The sequence below is a fragment of the Numida meleagris genome, chromosome 4, assembly GCF_002078875.1.
Source record: "Numida meleagris isolate 19003 breed g44 Domestic line chromosome 4, NumMel1.0, whole genome shotgun sequence".
Taxonomy (NCBI): Eukaryota; Metazoa; Chordata; class Aves; order Galliformes; family Numididae; genus Numida; species Numida meleagris.
Window position 1 is genome coordinate 14574439 of NC_034412.1, and position 21571 is coordinate 14596009.

Below are 21571 nucleotides of genomic sequence, written 5' to 3' on the forward strand. Positions count from 1 at the left end.
GTTGGATGTCGTTCACAACCTCTGTTCATGGCTTATTCTTTGGCTTTTCCATACTAGACAATCTGAAGACTTCAGAGAGCTCTAGGGGATCTCTCTGAGTTCCTTTCCTCTCCTTCAATTAAAACAAGTCATCCTTAACATTTAAAAATGGTCCTTATTAAAAGAATTTCTCATCATTATTATCCTCTTGGAATAGCGTTTTGCCTTCTGATGAAGTCCTGCATGCTGGTTGTAGGAGCTTCACTGAATTGTAATGCAATGCTGTGTGGGGACCGATAGTCTGTGACAGTGTGTAACACTGGACAACAGAAAAAGAAAAGGAATAAAGGAAAACAAAAAGGAAAGAAAGAAAGAAAGCAGGGGAAAAGGGTTAAAAATAGGGAAAAGGGAAACAAAAGAAAAAATAAAAAGGAAAAAAAAGGATGAATGAAAACAAAGGGAGTTTATTGTTCAGCTTATTGAGCAGAGTAAACCATATGGCAGTTGATAAAGATACTCTTGCAAAGTGGAGTGAGCCTTCTTACCATATAGATCTTTGAATTATATTTAAAACACAACCCAGGAATACCCTGAAATCCTATATGCTTCCTGAGTTGAACGTCTTTCAATGAAATTCTGAATGACAGTGCAAGTAAGATTTAACTGGTAGGAGGAACTGCAGAAAGCAAATACAGAAAATATGAAACCTCCTAAAGAGAGGCAAAATGAAACTGTAGCCTCTAAACTGGATCCTTTATTTATTAGCACAGTCGTATTTAAATGGATTAAGAGCTCCAACACAGGCATTCCCAAGTTGCAAGCCACATACCACAAGTGGTACGCAAGTGTCTGCAATGTGACTTGTGACCCCTGGTAGAGCTGCAGGCTGAGGCTGCTGTCACCACTGTTGCTGCTGGCAGTACTTGGCAAGGGAAAGTTTGAAAATCATCATGGTCTTAACAGATGAACAGTTTTCCCTTTCATGCAAGATATTTATTTCATGCAAACAGAGTGTCTCATCTAAAGCACACACATTATTCCTCCAGTTTGAACAGACCCAAATGTTTTGGGGTCTTTACACTATAAATGCAGTCAAAATACCATTTTACCAGCAGTGCCAAAATTTAGAATTGATTACTTCTGCCTAAATAAAGATACTGCTATTTCTCTTGATGTACTTTTCCAGCTAGCTATTAAATCAATGGCAGACCGTAAATCACAACTCTGCAGTAGAGTTCTAATGTACACTTCTTCAAATATGCACAACTGAGCTGTTGTGCTACAGAAGGATTTGTTTTTCCAAAGGCAAGGAAAAACAGAAACTGATAACATTTTAGATGGACTATAATTCTGAAATTTGGAATTATCCACAAAGTATTATGGTGTCTATTTCAAATTTATATTTGATTAAAGTATCTCTCTGTGCAATCTTTAGAATGATTAATTTAGTACTTTTGTTCAGCTTTACCCTTTATCTTTTTGGCACACATTAGTGAGTTAAAAATTGTTATTTTCCAACTTTCAGGTCCATAGAAGAAAAGGCAGAACCAGAGCTGTCAGTTTTAGTCCAATTCTAACAGATGTATTTGTTTTACAGTAGAAGCTGGTTTCATATCCTTAAAAATGTTGTAAACAATTTGCAGCTGCTTGATTTTTTATGCCATCATAAATATTCATAACAGTTCTTCAAGATCTACAAATATAAGGTGACCTTAGACAAAAAAAAAAAAAAAAAAAATCAGACTCGGATAGTACAGAGTGCAAGTCATCGCTTTTTCACCTTCCTCAGAATTACACAGACAGCTGCAAAACCTGTGCTCAACATCACATGCAAGGCTTCTGGCAAATGGTTTTCCATGTACGTTAACAAAACCAATGAAAAGCCACTGCACTAAGGCTGTGCTAGTGGAGATCCTGATAACATGGTTTTGGCACATAATGCAATGGCCCTGCAAGACGTTGCTGGGGGTGTGATCTATAGCTCTGAAAATGACTTTTAATCATTTTAGTACACATTTGTCAGTTTGCACCAGCACAGCTTTCTGGCTGAACAGAACAGAAAGGAAAGTGAATGTCAGCTGGAAAGTGGATGGAAGAATAAAAAAGAAAAATGGAAAACACAGCTGTCAAAACTAGCTACTCTGCTCGCACACATATTAATTGCTCAGCAAATAACACTAAATCGTGAAAAAATATATTACATTGTGTGGTATTGTATTGCATGACAGGACATCGTATTATCCCAACTGTATGTAACAAACAGGTACATTTTGCTCACCCTTCAGCAAAGTTTTCTCTGCTTTTTTCCCCTGCAATTTTCTCCTTCGGTATTTCCACACACTATCTATAACGGGTATGTTTGTGTTTCAGGTTTTAAAACTAATAAAAGACTGTATGTGGAGACAGTAATTGCATCAGTAGCACCAGCCAGTCAGATAAGCCAGGGACGGGAAGGCAGGGGGTCCTGACTAATATGAGAAGATGTAAGAAAAGACTCAAGAAGGTGAAGTAATTCCACTCAGAAAGATGCAGGACTTTGAGGGAGTTGATCTTCAGTGGCATAAATTGCTTAAAATGATGCTGAATTACACCAGCTTGCCTTAAACATTTGGGTCATCTGATATGTAATTTAAGCACGGCCTACGTGACCTAGATTTCTAATGATACAGCTCAGCAAATAACGACTAAAATGACACATTAGTGACAAAAAAATAAGATTTGTCCCCAAACTCATAGAACACACTTTCTACTAAAGCACTCCATCCACAACACACGTTTTTCCTGGGGTAGTTACAAGGTATAAATAAATTACAGGTAATATTTTCATAAGTACACATATGATTTAGAACTCCATGCCCCATTTTTTAAATTGAAGGAAAATGTTTAAAGTGATTTCAAAGGCACTGAGGTGATGAAGCACTATGAAAAAAAAAAACCTACTGGGCTCCTCTTACATTCAGTGTCTGACCATAAATGCTTAGATGTCCCTTTGAAGGTCAGGAAGATCTAATATACTGAGCATCCAAGCTTCTTTCAGAACTGTGAATTAGACTCCAAAATGACATAAGTGTTTTGAAAATGAAATCTAGCAAAATCCTGTAGATAGGCTGGTTTTAGTAAGGGTATCTGAAAGACTTACCTGTGAGGTTTAACAGCTTTAGGATCCCTTAGAAAAAAACCACGTATTCTTCATCTATCAACACTGGAATGTAAACTGAGTGCGCTCCTGTAAACAGAAAAAACTATGTAAATTGATAATTAGAATTTATTACCAGATTACTATGCAGTCTGAAAGCAAATACAAGAGAAATTCAAATTCTTTCAAAATAAACCCCATTTACTCAGCAGCATCAATGCCATCTGACTGCAGCTGAGTGGCACAGTGACAACTGTACCACCAACCAACACCACAGACCTCACTCACTACCTCCCTCGCTTTCATGTTTTAGAAACATGGCTTCTTTTAGAGTTTTCCACCACTTCCTCAGTGGAAGATAGACAGTTTCCCACTCCTTCTTCGAGCTACTCTCTAAATCCCTAGAGTAAAAAAACATGATGGCAGCTCATAATAAACACAAGCAGGCCTGAGATTTGTATCAGTGTTCTGCTTTGGGATCAAATCAAACATCTCCAAGGCCCAAATAGTCCTGACTTGGAAATGTGTTCACAATTTACAGTCCTAGGATTCTTTTCCAGAAACCTTTAGGAACTTTTGCATACATAACTGTAGTTTAATGTGTTTCCCCTTGATTTCAGTTGATAAAATCTCTGTCAATTTTAATGGAAATATATTGACACTAACGTCAAGTACTTTCAAAAATTTCACCCCAAATAAACAAATGAAGAATGATCTCCTAAGAAGAGCTGTAATAATTACATATATTTTGATGCATTTCTGTATTTTTTTCTGATATGAAGTCTTTTAAGAGAAGGCAGTGACGTGTGTTATATACACCCAACTGATTGTTCATGTTCACAGGATACACTCCTCCAGTATGAAAGCTGTAATTTTTCTCTCTGCGGTTTTAACACAATTTGCCTTAACATCTATGAGACCTGAAGAACTACTGCAGCAAATTAAGAAAACAATTTCTAAAACTAGGCAATCATTTTCCAAGCCAAATTTTTAACTGTGGCTATGGGAATCTGCTGTGACACTGACTACCATCCAGATTGCAAAATGCTCAGAAGTTGAGTATTCATTGAAACTAAGGCAGTACCTCTGCCTGAGGTTGGCCAGTGCTGAGGATGCTCAAGATGGATATTATTAGTTAATGCTTACTTTACCATATGCATGCAACATGAAACACTTGGGTATGTACGCAGTTAACAGGAAACAATGCTTAGGTACTGTTATGATTTTTTTTTCCCCTCAAAGCACTCAAAACATACTTTCACGAAAACTACTTTTGGAACTAGAAAAACTGCGCACAGAGTAATTTTATTTTAAAATAATTATTTTCATTTCCAAGCCTGATTCTTAGCAAGTCACATCCTTTTTACATTTCACAGAAATGATATGTCATTAGGAAACGTAACTCTCGGTTACATGGGCATGTCATGTTATAGCACGTTAGAAAACATGATGTGCTGACATAACCAGGCATGACCATTATCCAAAAGACACGTTAAATCCTGGCAGTTCAGTTAGAGGCACATTTGGTTCTCAGTACACATATTCTGCATACATTATAATCTACTCATGCAAAATGTAAAAGATTGAGAAAAAAACACAAAGAAAATAGTGCAGTCATGAAGTCAAATCCTTCATTCAGCATTCATCCAAATTCACATCTTAGTCTTGCCTTGTACTGCACATGCAGAGTTTTCAGTGTAGTCTGACTGATTATTTATGCAAAGAAACATCAAACAAATACAAATAATTATTTTTGAACACTAGAAGAAAATAAAATCACCTTTCATTACCTCCATAGCTGTTAGCGTTGATCTTTGGATTTTATTCTTTCCTGACTCTCAGTGTGCATTAACATCTGGGACTCATCATGCTGTCCAGCGTTTCAACAAAGATGATGTCACCGGTGCCAAATACTTTGACAAACATGGCTACTGCATAAATCTAAAGAACTGAAACACCAGACAAATCATGGTTACGATTAGAGACAAAAAAGAATCATTTGTACCACGAGTTTAAGTACGTTAAACAGGCTTTCTTTACAGAGGGAAGACATTGACTCAAAACTGTAAAAGCTGTGAGAGTTTGGAAAATCTTTTGATCTTCCATTGTTCGTTACAACCTTGGGGAAGGTTAAGTTAACCCTTTGAACAAACATTCCTACTGGCTTCCAATTCACTCCAACAAAGTAACTCAATAGTGAGCTAAATTGAATTCAAACTGCTCTTCGAGAACACAAACTGACATAGCTGAGCTATGACAACAAGGAAATGAAAAAGAGTGAATTTGTTGCTGACGTGCACCGAAGGAATGAAACTCCTGATTCCTATCTTGGAGAGACTGCGGAGTGTGATTTCATCACACAGAAGTGTGGGTGCCCACCTGGCCAAGGGATAAGTTGTATGCCAGTGGCACAGAGACCCACGACACTGAGTGTCTCCTGCAATGCTGCAATACATTGCAGGGCAGAGAGGAGCGGGAAAGTAATGGGGGACAATTCTGTGCAAGTCTGTCTGTCCCCACCCTGCTGACTCTGCTCCCTCAACAGTTGGGGAGACCACTCCATGTACCATCTCTTCTCCAGCTGCACATCACAGGAGGAATTTATTTCTTACACTTTTCTTCCTGTGCACCCATTGAAAATCTAGCAGGGCTTTTCAAGGATTGCTTTATTAAAGATATAATTCAAAAGGGAATTATTCAGGTCAGTACTGACCCCTCCCACCAAGAGTTCATAAAATTAGAGTGACTCTACCAGTCTACCAGGGAAGGGATGCAGGAGACTCACAAGGATGCAGGTTTATCAAGTGGAATTGCACTACAAGTTTTGCATTTCTTTGTGATCAAAGAAAAATTCAAGCTACAGTTACAAGAATTGTGATCGGCAGTTTGCCCACTAAAAGTGCAAAATAAAAAAAAAAAAAAAAGGTGAAAATAGAGGCACAGAACCACCAGGTCTTGTTATCAGGCCTAAAATCGGCACTGCAGTGATTCCAGTGGGTGATAATTGCACAGGGAACTTCTGTGACACGGTCACTAATTCGCATTACAGCCACCTTAATCATGTAACCATCAAACAATGGGTGGGATGTACTTATCAAGATATGCCTTCTGCCTAAAAAATCCATATCATTATCTCAGCCAAGACTTTTCAATCTCTATTTAGAAAGTAAAATATTAAGCAGAGAAAGAAGTACTTCAGCTAATATATAAAAGCAAAAGTGAAATTCTAAATTACATGTAAAATGGCAAAAAACCAAACAAATTACAACATAACAGAGGTGTCTGATAGAGATTTGAATCCTTTAATTACATTGCTAATAAACTTTGAATAAAATAATGTCACTACTATTTATTATGCCAAACAGAGGTCAAGTTCAAATATGAAGCTAAAATATGATTAACTCAGCATTCAGCTGGCTCCAAGACCATTCATCTGCAGTTGATATTGGTGAATACTTTCACACCAGCAACTATTACTTTCAGCCCTCAGGTACAACATCTTGCACTCAGAAGTAGCAGCAATACACTGGTATTTTTCCCCACACGTGGGAATATTAGCCTTTACAGAAGTACAATATATCCTTATGCATAGCCGTGCCAGTATTCCCTTTTGCTTTCTACCACATGCCTTAGTTTCAAATCTCTATGATTAAACTAAAAGGACAAAGAGTTTTCTAAAACAGAATAATCCTGCTGAACATGCAATCAATTAACTGAAACATGGAGATGGATATTTTTTGAAAGCTTACAGGCTCTAGACAAACACAGTGAGATAACAATGGCAAATTGTTTGGCTTACTAATTGTAACCAAATGTGTGCCATTCTATCAAAACATTCTCAGGAGGATGTCAAAGACTCTTTTTTAAGTAAACATCTTGTGTCATCCTTTTACTGAAGTGGAATGAGGGTCTCTAATAAAAATAGTATATACCAAGGACCCTCAAGGAGATTTATATATAAATATTACTGATCTTTGAAAAGGCAGCCTGAGAGGTACATTAATAATTTCACACAGCTGGGTAATAAACATTCCTGCCAAAAGAATTATGTAAAATTACATAAACCCTTTTTAAAGAGAATATGTTTCAAGGAGACATAAAGTATAGACTCAGTTACTTTAGTCTTTTTTTTTTTTTAAAGCTGTGTTCTACAGAAAGCATTTTAGCGTGTAAAATCTCTCTCCTTGTAAAATACTCTAAAGAGAAGCCAAAATTCAAACCTTATTTTAATGCGTAATACCAAAGTGACATATGGTGCAAACTACAGCAAAGTTTAGTAGTGAGAAATGAAAAAATGCAGCCAAAATGGAAAGGATTTTCTCATCTGAAGCAACTGAGAGAATGGCAACAGACAGATAAAGGCAAATACTTTAACCTTTAAATACAAAATGTAATATAGAGGGAGCTACCAAAAAGTCAAAGTACTTGCTTATTCTTAAATGTGGACTGCAATGCTGTAATATTAAAAAAGAACAGTTAATTAACACTTTTTTAAAAGAACCTTTAGAGTATAGCAATGGATCCATTCGTAAGACTTAGGTTAGTAACACATTCAAGCACGTTCCTATCGAAACTTCACAGAGGAGCACGGAGCACTGTGCTTAAACAAATAGGCTGAAATTAAGAAACATAAGGATAAAAGCAATTATTTTGTCAGATCTGTCCTTTGTTATAGCTGTATCAGTTCTTCAAATTCTCCTAAGATGCCCAAAAGGAACTTAATTTTATTCAAATAGATAGTAAGGATTAGATGAATTTTAGTCACACAGAGTCAATATGTGAATAGAAAAGAATATGCTGCCACATGGCTTGAACCAGGAAGTGCTAAGCACACAACTGTGGGGAATTTCAGCTGTGTACAATGCTGCAATAACTCTTTCCTGGCATTTCTGAGAATCCCCCAATATAAATACAACATAAGAAAGCACTGCTCCATTGTGAATTTATTTTCAGAATCAGAAAGGAACACTCTCAAACAGATTTTTAGCATAGAACCTGCAAAACATTTTCCCTCTAGCTTTCTCTAGAGAAATCTTATTTTATGGGAAACTTTGATAAAATTTCCAAGTTTCTGGAAAAATGATGACAGACTACAGGTTACCAACTCATTTCTCATAGCTATCAGTTCTGACATCCATCAGCCAAGGTTGCAGAAAATGCTGTTGAAAATACTGGGAAAACTGAGGCGCAAGGCTGAGATGGCGACTAGCTAGATTACCAGCCTCAGCCAGGCAGGGATGCCACAATATTTGTTCTCATCATCTACATTTTATTTCCTCCTTCTAGGCAGTGAACAGAGTATAAAATAAGAACTACAGAAGTGTGAAAAGAGATAAGGAACTTTCTTCCGGCCCTTTCATCCTTTAGAAATCTACCTATCTAGAGAAAACAGAAGAAAAATCAAAGCACATTAAAGTTTTAGCATAAGAACAACCAGCCTGGATGAGACCAAAGGTCTCTCAAGCAGAGTACTGCCTCCAGCAGCGGCCAGGGGCAGGAACATGGGAAGAGCAGAGGAACCTGGCTAGAGCAGAGGAACCTGGCTTCTACTTGGAGATCTCTCTGCTTGGCTGTACCTTTCCCAACCACAGCTATGCAGCATGCTTGGGTCTTCCTTTGGCAGAGGTTGCTGTACACCACGAGCTCTCTCATGGCCCTCTCTTTATGCTTACTAACCTGTCACCAGTATAGCAGGGGACAAAATGGAGATGATTATGAATGAGAAGAGAGAGTCTGAGGAAATTCTTCAGAATAGTGTTCGTTGCACTGTGCTTGCTCGAGGACCAACACAGAGAAGTTTATAGCTCCAGAGAAGGAACCACAATCCCCCATGCAATTGCCCAGCCACTGAGGGTTGATCTAAAGGTCACACAGGTTTAGCTGAACAGTTCCAAGGCACAACTAACTGCAATGTAGTTTTAATCATCATCATTTTAGTTGTAATTTTTAAAATTATTATTTTCATTTTACTTCTTTGCATTTAGAAGGCTACTGAGTCATTGATCCCATAGAAGCACAGGCAGATACAATTTGTTTACTTAGTGGTATGTTCATCAGGTGGTTCAAAGCACAACACAAAAACATAGTAACAGGAACAAACTCATAGTGAAGGGCATGACCTTCCAAGAAGAAAGATAACTAACAGCATTTCTTCCCCAAATTTCTTTGAAATTTCATAAAAGAAAATCAACAACTAATGTAAGTCAGCCCTATAGCTCCTTTAACAATAGTTTCATTGGATCTATGGTTCCAGTGATATGAACAAAAGAATAAGAAAGGAGTGATGGAAATATCAGAGGGAAGAGAACTAATGTTAAAATTTCCACTGGCAGTGTCCAACAATACATTTAATAATCCACTGTCTAAAATGGCTTTTTGGTTCCTTGCAGATTTTTTTCAACGTTTGTTGCTTATTTTTACTTCTTATCAGCCTGATGTTTCAGACTTTCCATCTAGACAGAGCTATACAAAGCTCGTAGTTTCAGAAGTACATAAAATCATTCAAGTAAGTCTTTGGATGTTTGTTGCTATGTTCCAGATGCTCATTGGAAGAGCAAATAACTACCACATGAAAAAAATAAAGTTTTGGCAAGGGCAATTTATCAGTTCAGAAACAAACTATTTTCAGGATATACTAATGGAAATACAACTGAAAAAAAGAAAAGCTACATTTTATTAGGTAGAATTCTTCCACGCCTCCAAATCATTACAATGCCTGTGTTAGAATTGCTCAGGTAGGTAGCAAGCAATCTGAAATTATTAAGACAAATTACTACATCCTTGTGCCTTTATTATTCCCAATTTTATTACTATATAAGTGATTTCACTGCCTCCATTGCAATTAATCAGAGTCAGTTATTAGCCAGTATGAGTGCAAATGGCAGAACTGGGCCCAATACAGCCACACAACATAGATGTTTATCAGTTGCTCTAAACATACCTTCCCTCTCTTCGCCAAACTTCGGCTGTTGTATTTCACTGCATTTATTTGAGATAGTTAACATGAATGAGACAGAGAATTTTCTGGCTGGAATCTCCTCCTTCTAGAAAGTGGAAAGGTTTAACATAATGATCAATAGACTTCTTCCAGATTTAATTTATGTCATTAATACAGCCAGTTACAATGAAGCAGTTCAGGGTTCATTACAGTTTTCTCTCAACAAACTATATTCTGACTTCAGTATTTCTGACTACGCCTGCAAAATGTCAGGCTGAGACCCAGACATAATTTTCTCCCTTCCTTTCTTGCCTTTTCCTTCTGCACACCTTTGCTATGTTTTGCCACCCTTCTGAAAAGAGATCCTCTCCTTTCATTTGTTATTTTCCATTTATGTATATCCTTTCTTTCGGACAGAACTTTGGAATGTAGCTTTCGTTTTGAAATTAAAATGCAACTGAATAAATGAAGCAAGAATTGAAATGCCTTAACAGCGTCTTCAGATGTTTCTTTCCTTATTAAGGGGAAAAAATATTAATAAGAATCCTAGCCAGAAACTGCACTTTGATGCCTCTCTCTCTGATTTCCTACGCTGTGTGTGTGAGCAACTGCTACAACAGCCTTTTGCTTCCTGTTGTATTTTGGAACAGGTGAAATATTTCTCTTTAGCTGTATGGACAGATTGGAAACACCTGTCAAGACCTGAAGGAGTGGCATAGCTTGGAGCCAGGTTTCCCCAGGAATGCAGTGCGGCGCTCTGTGCAGGTCTAAGTGCTCTCTCTTAATAAACCAGTCGCGTGCTACATACGAGATTCTGGATCTATTTTGTAGAGACTTCAGAAATAGCAAAGAGAAATGGTTTCAGCAGGAGATAATGGGCTTTATGAGTTTTCCCAAATTATTCCCCTTTTTAGTAGCCATCATCTTGTCGGGTGACATCTGGAATGATTAGAGGATGATATTTTAGACTGACAACTGGGCTGTCATTCACACTGTCAGTCAGCAAACATCCAGGTTGCCCAGGGTTACAAAGCTAGTTTATGCCTCTGTCCTGTAGTATTTAGTGCTGCTGATTCTTTACCTTGATTTCAGATGAAGCGGTTCTGACAGCTAGCGCCAGAGGCAGGCGGAGAGCTCCGGTGATGGTGGGAGTCCCGTGGTGCTTTTGTGTGCGATGGTTTTAGTGCTTCTGTAGTAGTCCATGAGACAGGACATAACCTGGAGTATTAGGGTGGGTCTGGGTCCTCTTCTTTCAGAAAATAGATGGCCAATGTTTAAACTATGCCCTGGAAACACATCTAATTATTTTAGGCTTAAGTATTTGAGCAGGAGCTTTCTTAAACCACTCAGTTATCTGCAGAAATATTACCCTAAAGAAGACCATAAAGAAAACCAGACCAAAGCAGCAACTTGGGGCTCAGATGAGCAGTCCCCGAGCTTTCCCAGCACACAAAAGCACTCTCACCAAATCACCAGCAAGATTAATTGTGATCCATCACAGCACCTTTATGCTGCCCAACTGCTCCTTGGTGAACAGTCCAAATTCCTTCCCACTCGCTGCCACTGTGTGCTTCCCTATCCTGATTTTAAATGTTTCAGTTTGGGAACCCAGCTTTGGACTCCAAAATCCAGATTTTCAAGGGGAAAAGTATCATCAGTTCTCACATACATCAAAGCAGCTTTGTGAGCCTGTGCCCGCTCTGATATTCAAGATCTAGAACACTCCCATCAGGAACCCAAGAACAGAAGCACCAAAGACAGCTTCTCTGCATCTTCATTTCTCTGTGCCTCAATGTTTTCTTCTATTATCACAAAAATAATAAATTTTCTTACATTCATACTGAGCAAAAGGGATGCTTACAAAATCTAATAGTTGATAACTAATATGCTAACTGATAAATTAAGATAACAAACGACTGAAGTCCAGTTTGTTATCAGCAGGTAAGGAATTTGCTATTATTTGGTTCCAGACAGGTAACAGTGTGAGCCATCTTAGAGCACTTCAAAACTCACAACATGTGTCTGTGACATCTCCCGTCTCCATGCAGGCTTACAGCATTGTCCTCAGAAAATGTAAAATGAAAGAGTATGCTCAAAGCAAATTTGCTTAAAAATTCAATAAAAGTGCCTTAAAACACAGGCAGAAGTTGCATAGCCTCAAGGCAAGGAACTCTTTCAGTAATGTTTTTAGCTAATGTTTCTGAAGCATATAAAAAGTAATAAAACTTCGTAAACAAGTTGGAGAAAAGGGATGACTTTTTTTCCCTATTGTATGCACACAAGAGCATGCACCGACTTGGGCATTATTCAGCTCCTGCACACTGCGCTCCTGGTGCTCTGCTGGAGGATGCTTACCAAGTACAGCAGCAGAGAAGCTGAAACTCGAACAGAACAAGCATGCAAATATGTGTGGACATGACATAAAAACAGAAAAAAGCTGTTCGAAGCGTGCTTTGATAGCATTGTTCTGAAGCTCACCCTTCTAAGGAGCAACAGGAAAGCAAATAAATCACTATAATTTATTTATACAAACTTTTAAAATAGTTCATCATGATTCTTTTTGAGTAATATCTCGCAGAACTGGTTGTTAAGTATAAATTAAAACTATTCAAGAGGTAATATTTGCAAAGCACTTTTGCATCCACAGATGAATGCTGCTGTATAATATGAACATTGACATATTTGACAAGGCAACAGAGTTAAGTGTGATACAGAGTCAGACTAGAGATTTTTTTCTTGTCTGAAAAGCCCTTGTTTTGTTACTAATATTAGAGCTACAGAGGCCTATTTGACAAAAAGCATCTCCTAATTTGAGAACTGTAGCTTTTAAGCTCCATAGTAGCAGCTATTTACCTGGTTGGCTCACTCTTCACAAAATGTGCCCATTAAGCTCAGGGTATAAAGCCAAAAAAAAAAGAAACAGCCACTCCACTGAGCATGACTGAACAAGTGACTGTGCTGGTATGTGCTTGATAAGAGACAGCAGAGGAAAAGGAGATAAACCTCGGGGCGTCAGACAGGAGTTTACATATTCCATTTAGAACAATAGGGAACGCTATTATTGACTTCATTGGGAATAACTCATAGGAGCACAAATTCTCTCTGGTTGCAGGTGTTTGGAGGATTTTCCCTGAGGGAAGCTTTATGATATATATACATACATACATATACAACCCCAGTTTATGTCAAGAGAATTTATGCAGGCATTTTCAACTGAGACTAAATTTTAGCCCTTTTCTTGTTCACTGATGTTACACAAGCATTTTCCTGGCTTGGCAGGGCTAAATTAAATTGGGCAACATTCTATGTGCGTTTGATGTCTGCTAAATGAAGTGAGCTTCCAATTCGTCATATTTACTCAAGCTCACTCAACTCTAGTAAAAATTAAAATGTTCCAGTTAATTTAACAAGATAATTTGCTCTCAAATCTTTCTTGCTCAACATTTGTTGCTGTTTAGAAGTGGGGGGTATGTGCTGCCATGTAATTCTTTGGACAGCTCCGAGGACTTAATAGTTAACAGTAGACATTTTAGGTGCTGGTCTGACACTGTGTTTAATCTCAAGCAAGTCCCCACTTGAGGGGGGAAGTATTCATTCTTTAAAGAAAAGAGGTCACTCAAGAAGCCACAGAATTTAGGAATATTTAGGAATCAGGGTGGCTATACATTAGCAGTGCTGGTAAGAAATAAAAAATTGCCGCGCTGAATAACTTGGATGCAAACAGAAAGTAGCAAAGGGCTCTGAGAAACAAAACAATCCAAGTATCCACACCTGAAGCTATTCATGCTCGATATCTGGAAATGAGAACTCTGTCCACTGATGAATGTCTCCATTGATCTTGCAACTCTCTTCCATCTGCCCAGAGAAGCAAGACAAAGCACCATGCAATACTGCCAGAGAAAGTTCAGGTTGGATACTAGAAAAAAGTTATTCTCAGAAAGAGTGGTGGTGCAGTGGCACAGGCTGCCCAGGGAGGTGGTGGAGTCACCCTGGAGGTGTTCAAGAACCGTGAAGATGTGGCACTGAGGGACATGGTCAGTGGGCAATATTGGTGATAGGTGGACAGTTGGATTATATGACCTTAGAGGTGTTTTCCAAACTTAATGATTCAATGATTATTCGTACATATTGTGCTAAAGTCCATCAAAGTTAATAAAAGCAACACCAAAACTTCTGCTGCATAATATGTCCTCAAAGATCCAACGTACCAGATTGTAAACAATACTGAAAAATCTATTATCCTGTTCATTTGGGGCTACTCCAAAAATGAGGGGTAAAATGAGGGATATTTTTACTGTCTGGCTGTATTGACTCACAGGCAGGGGCTGGTGATTCTGCAGTACAAATCATAAGACTCCACAAACATCTCAAAGGCAAAGGCCTAAGAGGATTTGTAGGGACCAAAGGGACAGAGTAGTAGATTGTTCGTAGCCTTTCTTCTCCCCAGATTCCTAACAGAACTGGATGTCTAAAACAGGGCAAACTCTTCTCGCATACAGGTGCCTTAACACATTCTGCTTTCAGTCCTGCTGCAATTTCCTATGAGACACTGGAAGACAATCACATTTTGATAAGAATTCATTAAGCATCCTAGCAGCCAGGCAATATTCAGTATGCCCTGAAGAATGTGCAGACAGGTGAGCTGCAAAAAGCTAGCACACAAATGCAGAGCAATTTAAACAAAATGGTGCTGGGGACTTGAATAAAATTACAGCTACATGCCGCTCTTGCTGTAGAATCAAAAGCAATGCAGAGTGCACCTGGATTCGTTATGCAAACCTTGGCGTAGGTTTGTCAAAAGGTTTGCAAACCTGTCTGCAAAACAGGGTAAAGCTTTGCAATTTAAAACAAAAGCAGGAGCTGCTAAATACCTTCAGCAATCAAGGATGACTATGGCTCACCCTTGGAGAAACGTAAGCTAGATGTGAGATGAGGTACCATTAGAACAAATATATCTGCGTTGAGGTGGGCTTTTTTTTCCAGCACTCTAATATTTTTCCCCCTCTAGTGAACCTTAGATTGTTTTCACTTCAAGTCCCTTCAGGGAGACATATGACACAGACATCAATAATAGTAACATTGAATTGCAGTGAAAAACCAGCAAATATGATGCAAGAACACGATGGTGAAAATAAAATTATTAAATGACTTTACAATGTTAAAACCATACCAAGAATGCAGCAACATTTCTGATCACTTTCTTTCGAAAGGGATAATGCAGAGATAAAGGGGAGCTGATAAAAAAGATAATTAAGTGTAGCCAAGAACCCAGTAAAAAATCCTCACCTGAAGAGAAGTTGAAAGCACAGGGTTATTTACATTAGAAAGGAGACACATAAGAAGGGCATGATCCAAGAATGAAAACTGAATAGCTGGGAAAGGTTAGGAGCTTCACCCAAGAACAAGGGATTTACTGAAATGAAAAGATGGCAAATGCAACAGTGATAAAGAGAAACTTATTATTTTGGTTTCATAATTAAACTATGGTAGAGAGATGAGTGCGGTTTTTTCAGTTTTCCATTAAAATGCAATGCAGTCAAAAGAGAAACTAAGTATTTATAACAATATTTAGAAACACATAAATCCAGCAAACTTTTCCGGAGAAATTATAATATTTAATTTAAACCTTGTAGTGTTGATTCAAATTCCTTCGCTGTGTATATCAGATATTAGATAAGTTAAAAAGAAACACTCAAAATGCTATCAAAATAAAGAGTTTCAATTATCATGAATTAACATATTCCACACACAAAAAAAGAATTCTTAGGAATGTTTCAATGTCCCTGTTCATTGCAGGGGAGTTGGACTAGATGGCCTTTAAAGGTCCCTTCCAACTCTAAGGATTCTATAATTCCATGATAATTTTCTTTTTGTACTTTATTTCATGCAGAACAGAAATTCTCATTTCCAACAAATTGGAGCTCACCCATGCTGGATTGTTGCTGGAGAGCAACAATTTACCACAATTAAACTTTCTTTAAATAAAGAATACTCACACTAAACAGAAATAATTAATATCTGGAAAAGATATTAAATCATAGGGACTTATCCTAGATTCAGGCACACTCTCTTCCAAGGCTGTGCATCATGTTTATTGCGGTGATGAGCTGAAGGCTGGACTAGATAATCTTAGTGGTCTTTTCCAACATTAACGACTCTATGATTATATGATAATAAGGTTTCATGCTCTCTTCCATAGTACCTGTTAGAGGACCCGATGGGAGGAAGGACCTTTGTCTAAAAGGAGCTCCTGGTGGTAGAGTTCATGCAGTAAAGGTATGGAGGGCTCGAGGCCAGCCAGACCTGTTCCCAGCCACCCACAGCTGGTGGGAATTCCAGAGATCAGGATTTCAAGGTGTCTTTTCTACCAACAACAGGGCAAGGGCTTCCTGGAACGCTGGTGAAGTTGTGCAGCTCTGTTGTGCTGCAAGTGAGGAGGAAACAGATATGAAAGGAATTTGGCAAAATGCTCTCTTGTCACAGCTGGCAAATCAAATCTGGTAACACAAATGAAAGAATGAAACCAGAAAGTGGGGATGGTAAATTTTCAGCTTCTTTCAGGCCTCAAAAACCCCCACAACATTGTCCATTCCCTACAATGAAGATGGGAAAAGCCCATGTGCACCAAGTTCACAGACTGAGCATTACCTGTAGCTCTTTCAGATGATGTCCTTGATAGGACGACTCAGGGTTTTCTGTTGGGTGCTGCAGCATGAAGAGGTTGCCTTTCATACAGGACAGAAAGTCAAATTAGGTCCATGTAACTGCACAAAATTCATTAGAATGACCTTAGTTAAGCTTTGCTTCCATGCACACTATGGTATGTGATAATATAGCCTGGAGCAACAGCAGTAGTGGTGGTGGCACTTTCTGAAATATTTCCACTACTTGAAAGCCATTGGATTTGTTAAAAATTCTAAAAGGATTATAACAGGATGAATTGGGTTTTTCCTTTTACTTTCTCCAAGCCAGTATAATAATATTACACAGAGCTTTTCATCTTCAAAGATCTTTACAAATCTTAACAATTCACAGTAACTGAACAGTTATAAAAATATAATAAAACTCGTTTTTGCTGTCTTGCTAATTTTTTCTTATTACTTGTAAGAATTACCTTTATAATAGCAATAACTTCTTTAACCGGGCTCGTTTTTTAAATGTAACATTAAACTCATTATGATCATGCATCCCATACAATCATAAATCACAATACCACCACTACTAAAATATTTTCTAGCTCCATGCTATTTGAATAAATGACAGTATTTTTCTCCTTTTAGTATAGTTAATTAATTGCTGTTCTATTATTTAAATCACAAGCAGAAAACATACTGAAACAAGCATTACCAAAGAAATCATCCTACCAAATATAACCACATCTAATACCTGCAGCAGATAAGAAATTGAGGAAGTAATTTTATCATTCCTCTTTTCCTTTCTGAGCAGCTGCTCTAATAACAGGTAAAATTTTCCCACAACTTTCAAGTCTCTGGTGTACAACCAGGTAATTTCTCTGCTTAACATTAGAGGTCTACGCTTGCCAACCGGGGGCAAATGCCCTCTGTTCTTGCTCACTTTAATGGATGCCGAAGGCACCCACCAACCGACAGAACTGACTCTTCTGGGCTTTACTTCACATCAAAAAAACACCTTACATAACACAGCTGCTTCTCGGTGCAAGGAAGGGTATCGGCATCCAGGCCTTGATGAACAGTTCTGTGCACCTAAAGACTCACAGGCACCTTTGCCCACTTATTCCCAACAGCACGTGGGAAGCTCAAAGGCTGCTCGCTTGCTCCTGGAGACCTTACCAATGCAAAATGTCTATTGAAGCCGAGCACTTTCTGCTCCCAGCACTATTATGAGTGTCCCAGTTTGAACAGTCTAATAATACTTAGCAATATGTCCTTTGAAGGCAGAGAAGGGGTCAGGCTTTTGATGGCCCCAAAGCATTTCCTAACTGAGGCCTAATTCTGCATCCCTTTCTCATATTGAGTAGCACTTAGCTGTCCCACTGGTGTCAAGGTGACAACTTGCATAGAATTACCACTGCAGAGGCAGAGGAAGGAAACATAAAAATTAAATTTACACATAAAAATTACTGGGCATTAACATCACTCGCTGATTCTTCCATTTAAGCTTCCTCCACAGTAAGAAAGCATTTCACATCATCAAATTGCCCTTTGCACAGGGGTCCAATAAAGTGTCATGAATGTTTCATAAATGCTAGAATTCCTAGATGGGGAAACTGAGGCAATACCTCCTCCACAGCAAGTGGGGCCAGCGCAAGAAGATGAGCAAGATCTCCTAGCTTCTTCACCAGGACTGGTCTTGTAGCTCACTACAAATTGTGGAGACTTTGGCATGGCTGAACTACATACCTAAAACAACAGAGAACAGGAGAGTGGCAAGTCATAAACACAAAGAAGTTTGCAAAGAAAAAGCCTCTCATTTTTTTTTCTCTCACAGCATCTTTGCAGTATGTTTTTTTCCCCTGCCAACCGATTCCAATACTGAACACTAAAGCCTGGGTTCTGGCCTCCTGGTAATAAGTAATTTGCAAGAGCCTGGTCACAGAGAGGTCAGAAAACCATGTAAATTGCTTGGATGGGAAAGCCGCTTTCACAGGAGGAAGCAGTAGGTGGTAGAGAGGCTCCCTGTCACAATTTTGCATTCCCCGGACATAGTGATATAGAAAGAGACAAGACAGCAACACTGTCGTCTCCCATCGGGCACCCTTTGGCTGCCCTCTGTGGCAGGGAAGGAGCCCCCGCCTCCAGATGCACTGAAAATGGTAACATTTGAGGGTGGTTTCTATCCTTTACAGCAACAACTTTAGCACAACTTTTTAGTTACTATGAAAGCAAATTCTTGTAGCAGGGTCCTAGCACTGAATATTGTACAGTGAGTTTTACTGTACACACTTATATATGTATAACTTCTTCTGACACTATCCCAGAGAGGGGATGAGACAGATACTTTCCAGTACTGGACATGGCTTCCGTCTGGGAGATTTACTGTAGTGTTTACAATTAGTTTCACTGATGAGTGCAGTTTGGCAACGTGTGGAAAGTGGAAACTTGATTTTGGAGAGCTTGTTACAAAGAAAGGTCTAATCCACTGAGAAGCAGCATTTCTTTATGGTTTTCACTTCTGAGTTACTCAGGAGGACAAGGACCATATCTCTCTCCCATGCCACACCACATGCTCTACATATGTTCACTCTGCAGACCTCTGGAGAAAACAGCTAGGTCAACTATAACGGGAAATATTTTGCTAAGGAGTTGGTGCTGCCACAATGCATACAACCTACCACCAAGTAAGACATGCAGCTTCCTTCCACATGTCAAACAAGCAGCTCTCTTTGTGCGCATTGTGAACATTGTGAAATGAGTGCTCAGCTTTGCCAACTCCATTGTTCAGCTGCATCTCAAATCCTGCTGTTTGGTGTTGGAACTGTAGCAATCTTACCAAATGAGATTACATTATTTTTTACCTCGCAAGGTATGAGATCTGGATATTCTACTATAAATCTCATTAAATAGACAACAAGCCATAAAATATTTCTGTCAGCATTGTACATCATGTTTCTATCCAAACACAAACATGAGGACTAAAAACAGTGGCAGTGCAATAAATGTCCCTTCTAGGGACATTTTTCAAGCTTTGTACTAAACTCAACATAACTGGTCTATGTTATTTAATTAATATCTAGGCTCAAAGATCACCCTTTGCTTTTCTTTAATTTGAAAAAAGAAAAGCCTTTTTTCAGGATTAACACAAATATAAAACGGAAAGACTGTGGAACATAAAGGCCATGGGTTGCATTTTGCACAGGATAGGTTCTGGTTGAATGAGATCTGGGATGCGTGCCAAATTAATAGAAAAAATCCTGTTCTTCCTCTCCAATAGCCACAACGTTCATTATTAAGAAAAGCATATGAACCACAGGATTTGATTTTAATAACACCAATGTCTTCATTAATCTGTACTTTCCATTTAGCCTCATTATTGAGTAAATGCTGAGTTAATGCAGCACTTATTATTGTTGGATTTTCCACAAAAAACCTCCTTTCCCTCTTCTTTTTTTATTCAGTCAAGGACTATCAGGTGTGTGTGTCATGTTTTTAAACAGGTCGTCTGCTGTCAATGGCTGTTTGCTTACCTCAGGTCTATGCAGTTTCTCCAGTAATGCGCCGTCTACAATGCAGACAGTAAAAAAAACCCGCAAGGGAACAAAACCCCGATGAAACCACTCGTAACTCAAAACCATATTTGTTTTGGTGCTGTTTTAAATGCTGTCATGTCAAGGAGCCTCTTACTATCACCTGCAACTGAGCTGATCTTTCCTGGATGCTCTATGCGGCCTCCTTCTAAATCAAGATTGCTGATGGCCAACATCGCTTTGTATCTGCCGAACAAATAGTGGCCTTTTGTCCTGCACAAGTTCCTAAACAAACTTAATCTCTCTAACACTGTGACAGATGACATTTAGATGTCCTTGTTACCCTTAAAATGAGTTTTATTGACAATCAGAGAACAAAAAGAAGGCTCAGATAAAGCCCAATGTTTTATAGGCCTGCTAACAACATCTTAGTTCTTAGTGCAGAGGGTGTAGAGAAAGCCTGGAGTTGCCCCCATTTTCCCCTGCTTTGCTATATCACCATGACAACAGATATAGAAATCACTTAGTGACTCCTAGAAAGAAAACACAGTGACACAGTACCCCTTGTATGGCGAATCAAACTAAAGCCTTCATTCAAATGGCTATTCAGCTTGGGCATTCATGTAGAGGATGGGGTGGATTTTACACAGGTAACAACAACAGAAAGGCCAGCAAGCACTCCAGCCACAGCATATGGTAAAGTCTCTGTTTAATTAATGTATCCTCAATAGAATTTATCCATTTTAAATTTGTTTTCTTTTACTTGAAACATCATTAATGTAAAGGGCAACATTAATCAACATCTTGCAACTTAAAAGGGCATTAAAAAGTGATCTTTCCCCCCCACTCCACGCAGCAGAATCTTTTCAAGTACTTTTGCTAACTGCGTCTGATTCCAGGCAGCCTGAGAGTCCTTAATCATAAGGCAAATCTAGAGAGGCCTCTACTGGCCACTCGCTCAATGTGCAATTTTTCCATTTTTCAGTGACATGGAAAAGCAAGCGGTGAAGTAACTGCAAGCTTTTATCTTAAAGTCGCACACAGAACGGATTACTGATAAATATATTGTGCAAAACATAGGATAATTGTGCTTTTTTGAAGCTACCATGTACAGTATAACTTTGCTTTTTTTAAAAAAAAGTAAGAAGACTATAAAGATTTATCCTAGCTGTGATGTGTTTGCTTCCATGACATTTTGAGGCATTTTAAGATTATAGGTCTAAAAATTAATGGGTAATCACTTTTCTTTGTGCACAAGGTTCCCCTTAAAGTCAGGATTTAAGGCCATTTAAATTTTAAATTCTTGTATGTATGTGGCATTTTATACATGCATTTCTCCCAACTAGAGTAAAAC

General features: G+C 38.5%; 1 long non-coding RNA gene across 2 annotated transcripts in view; it reads right to left on the reverse strand.

Moving 5' to 3' along the window:
• Positions 1 to 21571, reverse strand: part of LOC110398216 — a 292377-nt gene that overhangs the window by 100617 nt on the left and 170189 nt on the right. For both annotated transcript variants that reach the window (XR_002438264.1, XR_002438263.1), the window contains 7 exons: positions 18313 to 18433; positions 16701 to 16777; positions 16255 to 16476; positions 13824 to 13907; positions 11134 to 11338; positions 4906 to 5064; positions 3119 to 3205 (listed from right to left, as the gene is read on the reverse strand). This is a non-coding gene — a long non-coding RNA (uncharacterized LOC110398216). The remainder of the gene's footprint in view (positions 1 to 3118; positions 3206 to 4905; positions 5065 to 11133; positions 11339 to 13823; positions 13908 to 16254; positions 16477 to 16700; positions 16778 to 18312; positions 18434 to 21571) is intronic.